Source organism: Phoxinus phoxinus (genome assembly GCF_949152265.1).
Source record: "Phoxinus phoxinus genome assembly, chromosome: 17".
Lineage (NCBI taxonomy): Eukaryota > Metazoa > Chordata > Actinopteri > Cypriniformes > Leuciscidae > Phoxinus > Phoxinus phoxinus.
Genome location: NC_136892.1, coordinates 33071037 through 33091927, shown reverse-complemented (window position 1 = coordinate 33091927; position 20891 = coordinate 33071037). Strand labels below are relative to the sequence as shown.

Below are 20891 nucleotides of genomic sequence, written 5' to 3'. Positions count from 1 at the left end.
AACGCTTTGTAGTGTCTCCCTCCTTATATATGGTACATGTTCATAATCCCTCCCTCCAATCGGATACAGATAATCTACTGACACAACGAGTAACCATGCAGAAATAGCGATGATAGCCCAGAAATGGGGCGGGCACATTTGGTTTTCGCCCTGCCTACTCTTACTCTTCCTGAGTGAACCTCCCCCAGCATATCTCACTGGAAAAACCCCAGGAACTGGTTTGGTGTACAGGGGTGGAAAACACCATGACTCATGCGGATGGAGACGTTTCTCAGAAACCGATGAGATTACATTTAACAAAATAACAGAAACTACACAAACATAACAGAAACTGGACTCTTTTCATTCTATTTTCCAGGACATTTCATGTGCACACTATATGATACTCAAGCACATGATTTATATTGTGCTTATTGGATGGTTCTGCCATGCAAATGTGTTTAAATGCTTTTATACAACACTGTGCAAAAAAATTATTAATCTAAAGAATAATAAATGGTTTTATAGTGCTCATTTTAGCAGTGATACAGCGAGAAGCACCAAACATATAATGAGAAAATGTGAAATAGGCCTATAGAAACTAACCATCTGTAGATCCTCTTAAATCTTTTTCTAAAGAATTAGATCACAACACAATAGAAAAGAGTTACACACTGTTCATGGTTTTCAAATATTCCTCCTTTTCTGGACTCAAAACATTCTCAGTTACACATTATTTAAACTTTGAGTAACACATTATAAGTTCTCATGTGTTAATATTAGTTAACTACATTAGTTAGCATGAACTAAGAATAAACAATACTTATATCAATCTTGTAATGTTAATTTCAACATACATTAGTCAGATCAAAAGGTGTATCTGTTAACATTAGTTGATGTACACAATAAATAACTGCATTTTTTATTAACTAACATTGACAAAGGTTATTAAATGTTGTACAAAAAAAAAAAAAAAACACTGTTCATGTTAGTTAACACATTAACTATTGTTAACAAATGAGATCTTATTGAACGGGTTACCAAACTTTGTTTCTACTAAAGTTTGTAGCATTGACAATCATGAAGATTTGGGGAAAGAATGAAATTAATAAGACTCTATGTTACATGTTATGACTATTTGTCCGGGTGTTTGCATTAAAGTCTGTTTCCTGGAATTATTCCTTTGTATGCGAGGTTTTATTGTAACACGTTACGTGACACTTTATTGCTCAGAAAATGAATAGTATCACTCCTAAAGTGTACATATTAGTACTACAAAGGTACATATTGGTACCAAAATAGCACACCTTTTGAAAGCGTACCATCCCAGTGACAGCTTTTGTACCTTTTTGTTCTGAGATTGTATCACGAGAACTTTTACATTACAGAGTCAATAGTTTTATCGTCATGAAGGGGATTATAGACATAATAACATAGAAATCAAATGTGTTATGAGACACATGATGATCCTCATTGAGCTTCAGATTCTCTGATTTCTCTTCACTGTCTCTGATCCTGAAACTGTAAATCTAGTTGCGCCATCTAGTGATCAGATGTGGTATTAACATCAATCTTCAATGGAGTACAATACAGATACAATGTACAAAGACATTCACTGTCATGTAGACCTAATGTCCTTTTTTTTTTTTTTTTTTTTTTTTTTTACATATAATGCCTTAATTCCATTTAATGCAATTGGTATTTTGTAGTCTCAAATGAATCCAGTCTTCAGAAGAGACCAGTGTTTAACTAGGTTTCAAATAACACTTTGATTAATATGTGGAATTGAAGACTAGTGGATGTTCAGATGATCTCTCTCTCTCTCTCTCTCTCTCTCTCTCTCTCTCTCTCTCTCTCTCTCTCTCTCTCTCTCTCTCTGTAAAAATCATAATAATAAAAGACAGTTATGGGTGTAGTGCGTGAGTTCAGCAGTAGAGGGCGGTAATGCACTAATAATGAGTGGGCGGAGCCTCTGACTGCAGCCCTGCGCAAACACACACGACCTATCACGCGTGCGTGTGTGTGTGTGTGTGTGTGTGTGTGTGTGTGTGTGTGTGTGTGTGTGTGTGTGAGAGAGAGAGAGAGAGAATCTTCTCTCACTCTTCAGCTCTGATGAATCCTGCTCCATTTCTGCTGAAGAAACGAACACTCAATTCTCCTCGAGACATTGATCCACCGTAACACATGATCATCAAACCACTGAAAAACGAAAAGCTCATCTCATAAACATTGAGATATGACAAACACTGTCTGCAGTCATTCATCGTCATGGTATAAACAGGACAGTGTGAGATGTGGATTCATAAACACAGAGATCAGTCTCAGGAAAACACGGCCAGGTCTAATTTACCCCAGAAAAATAAGAAATTATATTTTACATATTTAATGTTTTACGCATTAATTTATCGTGCAATTTATACGCGAAAATTAGTTTTTACGTGCATATGATACAGTTTTCGCGTGCATTTGATACACACTTCATTGCGTGTAACACACACGCACCCCACACCACTACTAAACCATAGACATGTATAAAGGCTAGATGGCTTACCGGCGCTGAGAGCCAATGGGACCCGACGACGTCACACGGCGGCCATCTTAGGACAGCACCGCTCGTCCAGTTATAACATTAAAGTCTATTGTGCATGTAGTGCTGAAATAACTATATTTTGCTCAATTTTCAACCGATTTTCAAACGGCTTGGTGTGTCATAAACGTCAGGGATGCCATGAAACACACAAGCTACGCTGCAATGTTAAGCGTTTCTCAAAACGTGAAGCTACAATTTAAACATCGGCATCAGCACAAATCATAGCCACGTTAATAAGGTTTGTAATAAACCAAATGTAAAATCCGTCAAGAATTCAGCAAGTTACGAGCATTTGTCACTCACCTTCCGTCCACAGCAGCAGGGAGCAGCAGCGCAGTCTCCTGACCTAAGATGGCCGCCAAGTGACGACACAGCTGACTCCGCCTTGAGCCATCTAGCCTTTCTATACATGTCTATGTACTAAACTACCCTAACCAACCCATGCGTATCATATGCACGTAAAAACTCATTTTCGCGTATAAATTGCACGATAAACACACTGCGTGCTATAGAGACGCATTTAGTGTGATCGGGTTGATAGTATATTTGAAAGAAGATCATACACACATTATTGATTTCTATTTCATTCTCAATACTATAATATAGTTTTTAATAAAAAAATACAATTGTTCCAATTCAAAATGAAGTGTAATGATGAACAGAATACTCTAATATAGTCACTTGTTTTTTGTCATTGGGTTTACCTTAAAGGGTTAGTTCACCCAAAAATGAAAATAATGTCATTAATGACTCACCCTCATGTCGTTCTAAGCCCGTAAGACCTCCGTTCATCTTCGGAACACAGATTAAGATATTTTAGATTTAGTCCAAGAGATTTCTGTCCCTCCATTGAAGCTGTATATACAGTATACTGGCCATGTCCATAAAGGTAATAAAAACATCATCACAGTAGTCCATGTGACATCAGTGGGTTAGTTAGAAGTTTTTGAAGCATCGAAAATACTTTTTGGTCCAAAAATAACACAAAATAAGACTTTATTCAGCATTGTATTCTCTCCCGGGTCTGTTGTGAATCTGCGTTCAGGACTCCGCAGTGACGCTGCTGACGTAAGACGCTGATGACGTGTTATCTGGTGCGCCCGAGCTTCGTTTACAGTCAGAGGGAGACGCACGCTATATTCAAGCTATTCTACATTGTTTGCGTGGATATCATTTTTTTAATGGTGCGTAAATGTGCATGTCGCGGATGAGACACTTTTACAGCGTGCGTTTCCCTCAGTCTATAAATGAAGCTCGGGCGCACCAGAAATACACGTCATCAGCGTCTTACGCCATCAGCGTAACTGTGAAGGATTGACAACAGACCCGGGAGAGAATACAATGCTGAATAAAGTCTTATTTTGTGATATTTTCGACCAAAAAGTATTTTCGATGCTTCAAAAACTTCTAACTAACCCACTGATGTCACATGGACTACTTTGATGATGTTTATATTACCTTTATGGACATGGACAGTATACTGTATATACAGCTTCAATGGACGGACAGAAAGCTCTCGGACTAAATCTAAAATATCTTAAACTGTGTCCCGAAGATGAACGGCGGTCTTACGGGCTTAGAACGACATGAGGGTGAGTCATTAATGACATTATTTTCATTTTTGGGTGAACTAACCCTTTAAGTACACTTTTTGAGTATCTGTACTTTACTTGAGTATTATTTTATCTGGAAAAATTTTACTTTAACTTCACTACATTTGAAAGACAAATACTCCACTACATTTCTGTCAAGGGCCTTGAGTAGACAGTATAACGTCAGGGATGATTTGTGTCGCATTTTGGTTGTAAATGAAAGTCGGGCTGATGTCAGGACTCGACTAATGTTGGTTTCTGACGTCAACCGATTTTCAACCGCAATACAGCGTCTGTACAACATTGGAGATTAACATCAATCTGACATTGGATTCTGACATCAACATGATTTTAATTTTCAGCGTTGGGTTTGGACTTCTAAGTGTGAATTTTGTCATTGTTTTGGAGCACACTAGCTTATAGATAACAAGGCTAACATATTCATAAAAGCCAAAAAACTGGGACCAGCCATTTGTGTGTCCGAAACCATTGTGGGCGTTATTGAGTGCACTTACTCAATCCCACGACTGGAACTGTGTTATAGAAATACATATGATATTGATATGAGGGTCGGCAGATAAGGTACTGTAAATATTACATACAACAATGCAACAATAATAAAACAATACATTGACATTTACTTTTGATACTTAAGTACTTTTAAAAACGAGTATTCTGTATTTTTACTTAAGTAAAAATTGGTCTTTACAACTTTTACTTGTAACGGAGTAATATTTGACCAGTAGTATCTGTACTTTTACTCAAGCAAGGAAGTTGTGTACTTTATCCACCTCTGCTTATTCTTAAAAATCAATTTCCCAGTGAAGAATATTCTGTTAATGACGTCACCGTGATGTATGCAGCAGATCCTCCAGATCCTGCAGAGCTTCAGGTTGTGAGGTGGAGATGCTGTGGATCAAACCTGTTGTCCTATTCGCACGGGATTAGTATTATAGGACCTCGTGTGATTTAGAAATTACCCCCCGACATCTGAATTTCGTGTGGCGCATTCGCACGGGATAAAAATTTGCGATTTTACTCGAATTTACTGACTTTTCTCCCGGAACCCGGATATAAAAATTGTAGTTTATACCCATATTATATTTATTGTTGAGGGTCTGGTTAGATGGATAAGAACAAAAAAAAAAAAAAAAACATTTCACCAGGTTAAAATCTAATAGCTCAAGGTTTACATTTGATTTATTTGTAACATTAAATTAGAATTATGATATGAAACCCTCTTGCTTGATTGTGCATTATTTTTGATATGCTATTGTTTGGAAATGTCCTCTTGTCGTTATAGGTAGGCCTACGCATGATAGGCTAGCTATATCATAAACCGAAGAATGTTACTTCACGCATGCTGTTATATGCCATCCATCTAATCTTTCTTTTTGTCTTTGCTCTTCTGGTGGTTTTCAGCTTTCTCTTTTTTTCTGCAAATTAGCTATATGGTGTCGGTGTGCGATATGACCCAGTGCCCAAAACACTGTCAAAACTCTCCAACGCAGCTTCCATTCTTTGCGAAAGATTAATAAAAAGGCGCAAAGGAAAGAAATACCTTCAAAAAAATATAATATACAGCCTCGCCAAATCCTGGACAAATTACAGACATGGCCGATTCGCACGGGATTAAGATCACAGACAACCTCCGCAATTATTACAAATGACTAGAGGTCCCTAGATAATACTAATCCCGTGCGAATATGGCTACAGATCCTCAGTTACAAACTGTAAAGCAGCATCATGTGATATGATGTAGATCATATGTTGTTGTAATACTGAATATCTCCAGTAGAGAGAGACACTGATCCACTGAAACCTCACTCCACTTCTTCAGTCTTCATGTGTGTGTACAGTCAGAGCTCAGATGTGTGTGTACAGTCAGAGCTCAGATGTGTGTGTACAGTCAGAGCTCAGATGTGTGTGTACAGTCAGAGCTCAGATGTGTGTGTACAGTCAGAGCTCAGATGTGTGTGTACAGTCAGAGCTCAGATGTGTGTGTACAGTCAGAGCTCAGATGTGTGTGTACAGTCAGAGCTCATGTGTGTCATCTCTCACAATATCTCAATATCGCAGATATCATTCTCTTCTTCTGCACAGGACTTGTTGAAGAGAGTTTTTATGAGATTATACACAGTTTTAAGAGAGATATGCTGGACTTTATAGCAAATGTTTGGGAGTTTCAGAGTTACATTTTCTAATTGTTCCGAAAATAAACATCTTAAGATATAACATTTTTATTAAAATGTCAAAGCAGAGTTTGATTGTCTTAAAGTGAGACCTTTATTTATTGTCAGTGTTTTCTGCTAGAAGAATCATGTTTTCAGATGTAGAGACCGTAAAAGTGAATATGGTAATGAAACACTAATAATATCTTCTATCATCTCTCACGATATCATCAGAGCTCATGTCAGTCATAACAGAGTCGTGTGTGTGTGTGTGTGTGTGTGTGTGTGTGTGTGTTATTTTTTATATATATAATATTATTATATGCCTACTGTATTTATGAGAAACGGCTCATTTGTGTGAGACAGCGCATGGGGAATTCCAGCAGTTTCAGTTTCATTATCAGTTTTGGCAGATAAGCAGCTTTTATCAAGGTACTTTCTACAGTCACAAAATCCGCTTGTCTTCCGAAACGCTAATAATAATAAAATTACTCAAGTGAGAGTCCAAAAAAATAAAAAATAAAAAATCAGTATGTATATATATATATTTTTTTCTGTTGTTGTTGCTAATCACATGTTGAAGATCTATTTCTGTTGTGAATTTTAAGTGAATAATTATATGGATAAAGATTCAGATGAACACTGATTGCAGATCAGTCCTCACACACCATTGATCCTATAAGAGAGTCTGCATTCAGCTCTAGGATCAGAGATATGAACATTCATAATAACATAGGCTATGACCTTCTGTGAGGATGTGTGTGTATGTGCAGCGGCTCAGATTTAGTTCAACATTATCGACCTTTCAACTCAAACTCATTTTCATTTTCACTTTAAATCCTCGGCTGTGTTGAATGTCAGAATGTTTGGTTGCACATCAACAAAGAGACACACACATCTGATCATTGTTTCATTTTTTTTTTTAAATGACAAGTGTGTCCGCATCTCCAGGGTGCAGTTTTAATGCAAACTGTGCGGAAACAGAACATTTTAACAGTTTAATGGTCATCAGCATCGTAAATCCTTTTCATTCTCAAAAAATGTATGACATTGGGCCTCATTCATGAAACATTCGTAAATATACGAGTAAATATGTGAGTGATTTGCGCGTAAAGAGACCTTCCCGAAAACTCTTCTCCTGATTCACAAATACTTCGTAAACGTCAGATGTGATAGTGAAACGTGTGTGTGTGTGTTATGAATTCCAATCAGTCGTAAATGGGACGCGCGTGCACGCTCATTCTCAATTACCATAAATCCCGCCCATTAAATCCGACTGACAACTATATATGGGCATCATATTATGACACCAAACGAAGGATTTCAACATGTCTTCTCAAAAGCGAATGAAAAAGAACAATTTAAGTTTTATTATCAGATGTTCATTAAAAACGCCACATTTTATTTTCAAGCGTAGCCTATAGTGGCGTATCAGGTCCTAAAAAAAGGAAGCTTGGCAGCATACAGATGCAGTTAATGGAGTTTCATCTGTTAATCGAACAGTCCCAGAAGTGAAAAGAAAATGGTTCGACATGAAGCGACTGCAAAAAACGAATTAGTTCACTTCGAAAAAATATATCCAAGCCCTATTGAAAGCAATTAATTATTTTATTAAAGTGTACTGTTTGCAGATGCTATTACTGGCTCTCATAATAAAAGTAAAAAGAAAAAACATATGTATTGCTATATATAATAATATTTTTTCAAAATGCTGTGTGTAAATGTACCCGATTAGGTGAATTAAAATGCAGCCTTATTATGAGCAAAACGTTCGGAAGTTAAACGCACTATTTACACGTGGTTGGGAGCAGGTGTAGATTTCTTTTGTACCAACTAACATTTGGAAAATACGAACATTTTAATGAATCCGAAAATTTACGCCAGAACCACTTTACACACGATTTACACAAAAATTCGTTCTGCTCGTGTTTCATGAATGAGACCCATTGTGTGTAAAAGTGATGTCAGTCATCGGAAGTGATCACTAAACGCCACAGTGTTGTCTTCATCCGCCCGCATGAGGAGAAGCGCTTTAGTTTCACTATCAGATCAATTTGACAACATTTTTTAAATAAGGGATGACCAAACAGAACTTGTTTTTGCTCTTAAAGGTGCAGTGTGTAAGTTTTAGCGGCATCTAGTGGTGAAGATGTGAATTGCATCCAACAGACGTTACGGTGGCCGACAGGAAGTGATGTCGTCGTCTGAGACAGCAGAGAGTAGCCAGTTGAGCAATGTGGTTTCTTTACAAAGATAAAGAAATTATACTTAATTATTCAGAAAATGATAAGTTATTGTGAATATTATTGTTACTCGTTCATCATTGTGTCAGTGTTTTATTCGCTGACTTTAGCTTTAGCTTCTTTGCGTGAAGAACATAGTGACGAAATGCATTTGTCCGCTCAGGGCCACCGTAGAAACATGTGGATGTAAGCGGACCCGCGGTGTGTGTAGAGAGAAATGCTCATTCTAAACTAATAAAAACAGAACGGCTCATTAAGTAAGGTCTTTATACACCACTGAAAACATATGTATATGATATTGCATTTCTGTCAACAGATCCTCCTAAATATTACACAGCGCACCTTTAAAAACACGAGATGCGTATATCAGTGTCCAACTGCAGAGCCTCAGCGCTGATGAATGAAAAGGCGCATTGAAAAAGCTGCAAGACGTAGCGCACGCGCAATGGTAAAGATGATCATCTAGCGCATATTTAAGTAGATAAGGTATTAAAAAGCGTACTGTAAACAGCACAGAATAATCGCGTCATCTCCATAAGAACTTTATGATTGGCCCAGAGCCGCTGAAAACTGATTTCTGCATCAGCAGCGCGATCTGACTTCGTACCGGTAATCTTCATTCTGCGTTCACACAGAGCACATTACTGGTAATTAACAAGTAATGTTACAACTTTTCTTACTGGTATCCTGTTCACACATGATCTCTTACCGGTAATTTACGTTAAAGACTGTATGTGTGAAAGGGGCTGACGTGACGTGTTTCACACTAGTGTATTCAACAGCTCTTTGTGTTTGACTGTGAATCTGCTGTGTCATCAGTCATTGTGATGTCTTCATTAAATATAGCCAAGCCCGTAGGCAGGGGGTGGTTCGAACGAACCCCCCCTCACTGCCTAAGGTCCAAAATTTAAGTCGGTAAAAAAAAAATTTCATGTGATTATTGTCATCATTGTTTTAATCAATGCTTGTGACAAATATTCTGGGTTGCTGTTTCAAATTAATATGATATACGGGCGGCACGTCCAGATAGCTTCGCACCGAGCGCACGTCAGAAACAGAGGACAGGGTGTGTGTGTGTTCATCTGAGCCTCATTGGTCCGTCACTGCCCGTCAATGTCAGAATAATTGAGATGACCAATCAAATCAAAGTAGGCGGGCTTTATGTTCACAGAAGCGGCTGAGCGCGCATTTTAGCAGCATCGCGAGGCGCACCTCGACGCGTCAGTAGTTTATGCTCAAGTGCAGATAAGATGTAAGTAGCTAAACTAAACATTTCATATTTGACAGCTGTTTTAGGTCATACATGTTAGAAATAATCAGGCAAACTAATAAACTTTGTCTAATTTCGCCATTTTTAACCGAAAATAGGCCCTATGTAACGCGATTCATGTAACTTAATGTAGCTAATAATAATTAGTTAAGGCAAACGTTACTCTGTCATTGTGAGGGGAGGGGACAAAAAACATTAACGAAGCCGTTTTCATCATATAAGGCACAGGTTAATATGAATGTGTAGCCTACACATTGAGAATTAATATTATAATATAATTTGTAGTCTTCAGTAAATTAAGGTGACTCAAAGTGCACCAGATTAATGAATTTATCTTTAAAATGTAAAAAAAAAATCTTCCGGGGGTGCATGCCCCCGGACCCCCCTAGAGGTAACGAGCTCCACTTACAAAAATATTGTAGGCTATTTGATGTTCTATGAAAAAGACAAAAGTAATTATCTTATAATTAAAAAAACGTAGCCTATACATGATCAGTAGTTTTTCACCTCCTTTTTTTTATTTATTTATTTATTAGTGCATAAAAAGTCACCAAAATGAAGTATTTGAACCATCATAATTAAATACAAAAGGTGGAGAAAAACTGCAAAAAGGTCCACTTTTGGGGAAAAAAGAACCCCCCCTTTCAATAGGCTGGCTACGGCCCTGATAGCTCACATCTTCAGACCGCACAGATTTGATCAAATGAGCTTTTGATTTTCATAACCATTACTGAGTTGTGACCTTACAAATTCAACAATGTCAGTGGAAAAATGGGTGAATATCTCAGCATATTTTCATATTTACATAAAACTGCACAGATATGAAGGTCAGCGGTGTCCAATTCTGCTGATGAAGGATCAGAGTCGCATGTTTATCTCCAAACTTCAACACACGGGCTTCTGGTCGTTATGATTCGTTAAGTGATTGGTTAAGGTAAACTCTATATTGTTGTTGTGTTTTTAAAATGTGTCTTTTCTAGTTTTTAGGAATTAGATGTGGAGAGATGTGAACATTTAACAAATATTTTATAGTATAATATTGTAACTGTGCCTTTTCATGAACTTGATATTACATGAATCTGTATTATTATAATAGATAATAATGCTAAAATATAAAATACAGATTGTTTAATCAGTGACTGAACAACATAAGGAATATTTGTTCTTGTTAGGTGAATAGAAAGGTAAATTGTGTTGCGTTTGCCTCTCTCCTCAACTATTGTTGGATTTGATGTAGGGAGTATAAGTATGCGGTCCTTTGGATGTTTGCTTTTTACAGACTTCTTCTGGAAATCACGGTTCTCTGAAGAGCCTTTTACTTTACTCCAGGTATGAGGTATTTCTATTAATGTCACTCGTTCTATTCATTTATCACACTCTTTCTATTGATTTGTCTCTGGATCTGTATGGTCAGTTAACCGCTCACATTCGCTGTCAGGGCTTTTTCTTCGGTATGGCGTAGTCAACATGTGACGTCTTCGATTGCATCGCCAATGATTATCGGTGTGTGTTTACACTTGCTTTACACACCAGTCATGCGGATGGTGTTCGCAACATTTACTTTATTTACAAGTTTGTCTCTGTGTATTAAAGTTTTGTCTCCTCTACTAAGATACAGATTGTTTTAAACCACAGTCATAAACAGCAGTGATGATCAATGATGCAAACAGAATTCAAATCTGCTGTAAATCTGATTTAGACAATATTTGAGTTGAACTCAGTTCAGTGTTGATTCAGTTCAGTTCAATAACATGTAAAGATAATTAATTATGAAAATAGTTCAATTCCACAATAAAGCAGCTCTGTTCAGAAAAGCAGATTCAAGATTCTTTATTGTCACTATACAATGGTGTAGCTTAATATAATCCTTACGGTAACATCACATATAGCTTGTGCGGACTAACATTTAATTTAAATAATACAATTTAAGTAGAATAATATACAGTACAATACATCAATAAACAATATGCTCCAATCAAAGTGACAGTACTTTGAGTACAAAGTGGCACATAAAAATATTGCACAGTATAAGCAGTAAGTACTGCATGATATTGCACATGTATATACACTCAAATATAAAGAGTAGCCTACTATATATAAAATACATTCATTGAATTGAATTTATTTATTGTCATTGTACACAAGATACAATGAAATTTCAGAGCTTCTGCATAAGGTGCATGGTACATTCAAAAATAAATAAAAGAATATAAGTATACATAATACGAAGTAATACACAATTAAAATATTTAAACTAAGAAAAATAATAAGTCAGTGCGTCCAAGTGTTCAGTGCATATGCGTGTTCAATGTAATTATTGCTCTGGGGAAAAAGCTGTCCTAGAGTCTATTTGTCCTTGACTTAGAACATCTGTAGCGCCTACCAGAGGGCAGCAGTTTAAACAGGTGGGAACCGGGGTGAGAGTGGTCTTTTTCAATGTTCTGGGCTCTGCTGAGGCAGCGGGAGTTGTAAAGGTCCTTTAGGGAGGGAAGAGGGCAGCCAATAATCCTCTGCGCGGTGTTTATGATCCGCTGTATTCCCTTTCTCTCGGCCTCAGTAGGCTACAGCTACAGTACCATACTGAGAGACAGTATGTCAGCAGGCTCTCCCCTGTCGCTTCGCTTCTGAAATGCTCCTGGTGTGAGTTGTCACCGTGTGGAGGACGGAATAAAACCATGTCGGTATGCAGTGTGAATGAGGGGTAACGCGTCTTTGCATTGACTTAACATTGAAATCACTCGCGTCTGACGCGCTATTCGCGTCCGGTGTGAACGCACCATAACAGTGCATGTCGTAATCATGAACTTATTATTATTTGTTGAAAAAGAAACATGATGGAGAATATTCAGGTTAGATGAATCACACTGTTGCTTTCTGGAAGGAGAAACACAAATATAACACAAAGATTAATATAACATCAGATTTTTGCTTCAGTTTTCACTCTATTTCTCTGTATATGGTGTGTGTGTGTGTGTGTGTGTGTGTGTGTGTGTGTGTGTGTGTGTGTGTGTGTGTGTGTGTGTGTGTGTCTCACCTGTTCTGTCACTCTCACAATGAAGCGATGAAACATGAGAAACTGTGATGAAAAACACAAACATCAGATTATAGCAATTCCAGCTCAAACAGCGATAATTAATAAATCCGTGTCACTGCGATGGAAAGAATCAAATGCTTACAGTTGTGGATATACATTTCAAGTTCCAGAATATACAAAATGTGAGTATTTTTAACATAATAAGAATAAGCAGGGGCGATTCTAGGATTTTTATCTTAGGGGGAGCTCATCCCCCATTGAAGGTATATAGGCTATGATGTACAAAATAAATAAAAGGTAATGTTTTAGTTTAGGGTCTAATTCTCACTATTAACCAAGTAAAAAAAAAAAAAGGATATGCATGTCAATATGCAACTATAGTTACATATGGCAGGGCTTTATAATCACTGCGGTCCTAAATGTGAGGTAGTTCTGGGGTTCTGGGGTTCCCCCAAGTTTTTTTTTTTGGATTTCTCTGATCTACATATGTGCATTTCAAGACATTTCAAGGCCAAAAAAGAATAAGAAAAAGTTTTAAAAACACATCAGCGGGCAGTAGATCTCTCTCCTCATCTCATCACTTTATTTTTCTTTATACACATATATCTTATTCTTTTTATATATTCAATATATTTTTCTCTCAGTTTCTGTATCTTGCCCTGTCTCTTCCTCTCTTAAAGCGGAGCTCTTTTAATTTACTGAATACACATTGTATTATATTAATTCTCAATATCTACATATTCATTATTAATCTTCTTGTGCATAATATGATGAAAACGGCTTTGTTAATGTTTCTTGTCCCCTCAATGACAGTAAACTATTACATAACACGAATCACGTAACATAGGCATATTTTCAGTTCAAAAAGGCGAAATTATATGACAAATTAAAACTAATTTCATGTGTTTTAAAGCGAGCAGGAATTATAGCCTCTTCATCTCATGTTTAGGGATAGAAGACCATAAACGTGCCTTTAGTGACGAGAAGCAAAACAGACGTGAGCTGAATTTCACGTAGGCTAATAAAATATGTTTCATATAGTTTAGTGAAATAGACAAAACATTATTTTTTTACATCTTTTTAATTAAAATTAAAAATAAACTTATGACCAACGTTGCTTTTATATTCATACCGAAATAATGAATGAAAAGTAATAGTTTAGAATTGATTTTACACATTTACAGAGAAGATGAAACACAGATGATGATGAAATATGACAGTTTGATATTAAACATCATAAATACTCACAGTTTGGTTTTCCGCTATTGATGCTGTTGCATCTGACTAGTCTCAACGTGTTTTTCTGTTTTGGTTCATTAGATTGTAACATTTTGTCTTTTTTGTTCCCCATTTCTCTTTTTCTCTGTTGTCCACATGTTTAATTCTCTTAGTTTGTGAAGCTCCACATGTTCTCCCATTCAGTCATTTCTCATATATTTTGCTTTTGGTGATATCTGTTCAGAAGAATAAAGTGTTCAGTTTAGAGTGAAGTTTAATATTAATTGATGATTGTTGAGGTTACAGGTTTATATTTCAGTTTCACTATATAATATAGACATACATGTCTGGATTTAAATAAATGAGTTAATAAAAATCTATTTACAAAACAATTAAATATAAAGTGTTTGAATTACCTTATGAGCAGAAAAGATAGGATTTCCAACGCAGATCTGAGAGATCAGCTTCTGTAAAGTGGGTTAAACTCCTCATCTGGTGCTATTACTCCGTTTCAGTATTATATACACATAGACTCATTAAGCCACACCCTCCTCATGCTTTCAGTTTTATATTTGACTATAGAATCCCACAGTGAAATGAGTCACACATCAGTCACACACCAGTCACACATCAGTCACACAGTAAACTGTCAAGTTAAGAAAAATTAAAATGTATGAGTACACTAATTCATACAATTAACTTAAAGCTTTCATGTAATCTCAATGTGAACAATTGTATTAGTATTAACTTAGTTAGCTTTAACAAGCTAATCTGCTAACATACTAATTTGTTAACATATTAGCAATAGTTATACAGAAGCACTTCCTGTATGAGAGCAACAATATAAAGGTAATATATTCACTCTCAGATCAAGATCATGCTCCACTCGTCACCATGATCATAACTATCCTAAAACCAACATTAACAGACATTTTTCAAAACAGAAAAAGAGATTCCTGCAGATGGAGTCTCGTGTGGATTTCTGTGGGATTTATCCGGGTTTTCCTCTGACTTCATGATAACACTGGAGCCGGGAAACACCAACATTTCATCGTATTTCCACACAGGACACTTGAACACGAGCGTTTATTTCTCTCCTCGCTTTACCGTCGTGAGACGCATTATAATGACACTGACACTCCAAGATAAAGATGAATGTCAAATGTAGGAAATATTTCCTTAAATCATTGAGTTTTGAGTAAATGTATTCTCTGTTGCGAGAGACCCCCGATTGCTCATGAGCTTCTCCGAATCTCTCGTCTGTGCGACAGAGAGTCGCGTAGTTATGACGCAATCGTTAGCCTATTTTTACAAAAACGGCTTCTACGGGGCCATAACGTAAGATACAAAGTAATGGAGCCTTTTATACATTTTTGTATTTCTTTAGAAATAAATAATGGACAAATTGAGTTTTTAAACGCCTCATATGTAAAGTTATTCGCTGTCAAAGTGACGCCAAAATGAATGGGAGTCAATGCGATGCTAACAGCAGGAGATGTTCTGCTAATCAATGGCGGTGCCCTGCGCTTTAGTGCCCCCCTGTGGCATAACATGCACAACACAGAACAGTACAGCATTACATTACATTATATACAACTGAGGACATAATGAACATATTTAAACATTGACAAATTAATCCTCAGTGAATCATCCCATCAATAGCTTTCCAGAACAACTCAGTCTTCCAGAATCTGTGGCATAAATGTAGTTATTATGAGTGTTCAATGCAAGCAAAGACACATTAGTGTATGAATCAGGTTTTAGTTTTTAGACATAGCCTAAACAGTGTGTGTGTGCGTGCGCGTGCGTGTGTGCGTGCGTGTGTGTGTGCGTGTGTGTGTGTGTGCGTGTGTGTCTTCCACTGAATACGGGACAGAATACAAAGGTTGCCACGGCTCATTTCATTGATTGATTCATTTTACTGATTTAATGAAATAATCCATTAAAACACATTTCTCTCTTTCCCTCATCTGTGCACACTGAGAGAAATAATACAATAGGAAAAATAGAAGCAGTTTTAATAAGAAGAAATGCAGTTTATTTTTTATATGAAAAGTGAACCAGGTTTATTCTCTCTTGTATAGATTAGATTTATAGTAAAAGTCATTTTATAAAAATAAATAAATTAATAAAATGAATACCAGTACTTGGCTATCTCCTTTTAAATAGTTAATTCTGTTTCATTACATACAGATAAACGGAATAAAGAATGTACCAATAGACTGAATGTTGCAAAAATTATTTTTACTATATAATTCTAGAATACATTTGTTGCAATACAAAATACATATTTGATCAAAAGTAAACTGTTACATATTGGCTGTTAACATGAATACTTGTACATTCGGTCTCACAATGATTATATTCACTCCTAAAATATCTATTAAGATATCCACTGGCTCAGTTTACTATAAACCTGAACACTTAGGAAATGATCTTCCTCAATTAGAAATTAAACAGTTCTGTCTTAAGTTGTACAACATTAAATACTGCAAACAATCAATACAAATAAACTAGTTTTTCAGTGAGCTTTGTACTTGAGATGTATTTAGTAGATCTGGCTGTTCGTTTCTCTCCTGTGTTTTGTATCCCAGATTTGCAATTAATCATATACATACATGCATGTATACATATTTTTATACAGTTAAACAATTAGTGTTTTACTAAGTATCATACAGTTAATACTGTGATTACACATCAATGATCGTCAGATTCTTTCATAAAAAATAAAAAACATTAAATGTTAATTCACCAAAAATACAAATTCTGCCATTAATTACTCTCATCCTCATGTCGTTTCAAATTCGTAAAACCTCCACTCATCTTTGAAACTCAAATGAAGATATCTTTTGGACTAAACTGCTCATTTCACACGGGTTAGTTTTACTATCGCTTTATGTGCTTTTTGAAGCGTCAAAGTAGTAGTTGCGTATCTGTCAATCGAGTCAAATCTCAGATTTCATCAACAAGATCTTCATTTGTGTCCCGAAGATGAAAGTCTTACGGGTTTGGAACGACATGAGGGAGACGCTGAGTAATTAATGACACAATTATTACTCAGAACATTTTGGGGTGAACTATCCCTTTAAACCCATTCATACACATCTTATTCTGTAACAGTGTCTGTCTTAACTATGAACATTTGATTATATTGATCTATAATATTTGCATAATGTCTATAATAATGCTCAAATATAAACAATATAAAACAATCACTTTTTAATCAGTGACTGAATATTAAGGAATATTTTGCTGATCCGGATAAAGGAGCTGCACCTGTTTGAAGAGAACACACTCATTAACACACACAGTGACTGTCAGTAAAGTATCATTTATTTAGTTTGTGTGTATGTGATAGTGAATGTCACCTAATCTGTAAATCTCCCTGAAACATCAGAATGAAACTGTCTGGATCTTGAGAAACTAGACAGTAAAAACAGAAACATCCGTTGAAAGAGAGTGTTTTCTGTGTGACACACTTAATGTGAATGGTAAAAACTAATGTGCGACAAACAAGTGTGTTTTTTAGTACCTTAATTCATTCAAATAATTAAAAAATGACATCCAGCATCCAGCAGCACAATGAACTGCTTTTGCTAAATAAAACCCGGAGACTGACACCGAAAGCCTTGCACATTCAAATGTAAAACAGTCACGTCCACTCTTATGTTAAAAATGATAAAAAACTAGGGCTGTCAAAAGATTAATCGCGATTAGGGGTGTGACGAGACCCTTATCTCACGAGACAAGACAAAGACGAGATTGGGTTCACGAGAACGAGACGAGACGAGATTTTTGCACAATATTTGATAGAACTCCTCAATGACAAAATTCATGACTGGAAAAATAGTCTGCAGGTGCATTTTGAAATGTTGTAACTAAATCATCTTGTAATGAATGTCATTTCAGTTCTACTTTGAGTATGAATTATCAAATACATTAAAATACAACAATATAGAAGCACTGTAAAGGTTTTACCACAAACTCAACTGACTAGCTTCTCTCAAGTATGATTTCACACGAGTCTCTTCAGACCTTACTGTACATTATGAGCTTCCAGAACTTCTGAGGCTGTGTGTGACCTCCAAATAAAACTACTTTTCACAAATTGAAAATAGAAATAAAAACTGTATAAAACAACAGTTTGTCTTAGTCTTATTAGTGCAAACGATAATTAAGTGCAAGTGCAACCATAATCAAAGTAGGCCAACTCTCTCTGTATTCAAAGTGTAAGCAGAGACCAGAGCCACAATTACAACGTCCAGAGATAGGTTTGATATTGGGAGACGGGCTATTGTATGCAGTCTAATTTGCGCGCATCGTGTTTTACTTTAATTTTCACTCCGTAGTGGCGGTGCTGAACGCGCGTTCTACAAGATAAGGGGGACATTCACACAGAATGCGTTTTTGCTGTGTAAAATGCGATACTACGTAGAATGGGGGAACTGATTTTAACTTGAGCGCCGCGTTTTTAGAGCGCTGTGTCATGCGCGAGACGCTGCAAAAGATGCAAGACGCGAGCGCAAGGTTACACATCCGTCTAGCGCGTTTACATAGAAAAACAATGGAAAAGTACCGCACTGGAATGGAAAAACACGTTCTGTGTGAACCGCCATCTCAGACATATTAAGACATCTCATTCTCAGAAGACATCTCAGATCGACCTCTGTTGCGTAACAAATCCTCCGCCATCGTAACGCGATCAGTGAACTGTGATTCCTGCAGCACTGTCACAGTCTGTGTGCGACTGCAGCTCGTGCTGGATGAGCAGAGTAGACGTTTACAATACAATAGCAAAACGACAGTGAGTGGAGGCGGTGCCGCGGTGTACACCGTAATGTAATGTGAACGTGGCAAATTCTTTGCTAATCATGGCGATATCGCGACACAGCTTTTCACTCGACGAGAAATCTCGTCACATTTTAGTCTCGCGAGATCTCGTCACACCCCTAATCGCGATTAATCGCATCCAAAATAAAAGTTTGTGTTTGCATAATATATGTGTGTGTACTGTGTATAATTATTGTGTATAAATACACACACATTCATGTATATATTTAAGAAATATTTACATTTATATACTGTATATACATTATATTATATATAAATATTTTATATATAAATATAACCAATTTTTCTTAAATATATACATTGTGTGTGTTTTTATATATATAAATAATTATACACAGTACACACACATATATTATGCAAACACAAACTTTTATTTTGGATGCGATTTAATCTTTTGACAGCCCTAAAAAAGACTAATAATTTCCTCGGTTGGCGTAGCATTAGCTATAGTGGCACTAGAGAAACTTGGATGAAATATTGTGTAACCGTGTTTTATCTTAAATACTCACAGTTTGGTGTTCCGCTGTCAATGCTGTTCCGTCTGACTCGACTCTGGTGTTTCTCTCCTGGATCTGTAGTTTGTGTCCCATCATCTGTCTTTGTCATCTTCCTCTCTCTCTCTCTCTTGTCCTGATATTCACTTCTTCTGCAGTTTGTGATGCTCCACAGATCTGCTGCCATGCATTCATTTATCTTAAATCCTGTTTTTGCATTATCTGTGGCAGACAATAGAGGTGCAGTGTAAGAGTTAAAGTTAAATTGCATTTATTACAATTATTTCATTGAGATTTCAATGCATTTTTTAAAGAATAAAGTCATTTTAACCTTGTAAAAGAATCTCCTCTGCAGCTCTGAGTTCTCTGAGGTTGAGAGGTTCAATATAAACCAGAATATGTTTACAGGAACCGTAAGATATGATCAGTTTCAGGATGTATAATAATGATCTGTATACACAAGGTTTTGGTCAGACAGTTTGTGTGTTTTTTTACTGACTGATACAAGAAGATACAGATATCTACATCTATGGCTGTTATAGTAATTTAATGATGGCAAATGCACAAATTACTATTTTTCTTTCAAAATATTTCTTGAATTGACACGAAAGAGATGATGCCTCTTTTAGTCAGGCAAGCAGATGCAGTTATTGGCTATTGATATTCTAAAAATGACCAAATATTGGTCTGACATATGTTCATTCAGTCATTATATTTTTTTCTACTGGCCCGGTCGAGGACTTGTCCTGCCAAAATCCACAAATTGTAGATGCTGTACAAGTGAAATTTCACAATATTCCAATTTCAATACCACAGCAAAACCTAACTAAGATTAGTAAAAACAAGTAAAGAACAAATTGTCAAATTACAAGCAATAGCACAAATAAATACAATAGAACAAAGATACAAATTAAATGAACAGTGCTTTTCAGGTGCAGAAATTGAATAAAGTAATCTAATATAAAACTCCATATAATCTTAACTGTACATTAAATAAAGATTGGTTGAACTTTATTTGACAGTACGTGCACTTGCGTGTACTTATTGTACTTAAGAAAATACTGGACATTGTATGTACTATATTATATAAGTACATGGGTTAAGGTATATGTATGAGGAACAGGACTGTAAAATAAAGTGATACCTGAAGATAAATCATTATTTAAATTAAAAAGGTTATTCAGTCAAGAGCAGTGAGTGACTTTTTTTTTCTTTGTCTTTTGCAGTTAATATTAAAAACACAGACAGCAGCAGCCAGCAGGAATATTAGGCCGCTGTCACTTTAAGAATAATGCACAGATCCAATAAACTGATACTATACACATGCGTTGTCTTTCTCAACTTCTTGCATTCAGTTTAGACACTGATTATGTTTACTAGAATCCTCGATTCCTTAACAATGAGAGAATTTTAACATAATTTGTGTATTCAAGCGCAAGAAGATGAGAA

General features: G+C 36.2%; 2 long non-coding RNA genes across 2 annotated transcripts; both read right to left on the bottom strand.

Moving 5' to 3' along the window:
• Positions 1-11654: 11654 nt before the first annotated feature.
• LOC306984645 lies at positions 11655-15366 on the bottom strand. The gene is made up of 4 exons (XR_013794588.1): positions 14514-15366; positions 14128-14333; positions 12880-12921; positions 11655-12719 (listed from the first exon to the last, which is right to left on the bottom strand). It is a non-coding gene; the product is annotated as an uncharacterized lncRNA (long non-coding RNA).
• A 959-nt stretch (positions 15367-16325) lies between these two features.
• LOC306984826 lies at positions 16326-20361 on the bottom strand. Its single transcript, XR_013794654.1, has 4 exons — positions 19774-20361; positions 19458-19664; positions 17466-17520; positions 16326-17373 (listed from the first exon to the last, which is right to left on the bottom strand). It is a non-coding gene; the product is annotated as an uncharacterized lncRNA (long non-coding RNA).
• Positions 20362-20891: the final 530 nt, after the last annotated feature.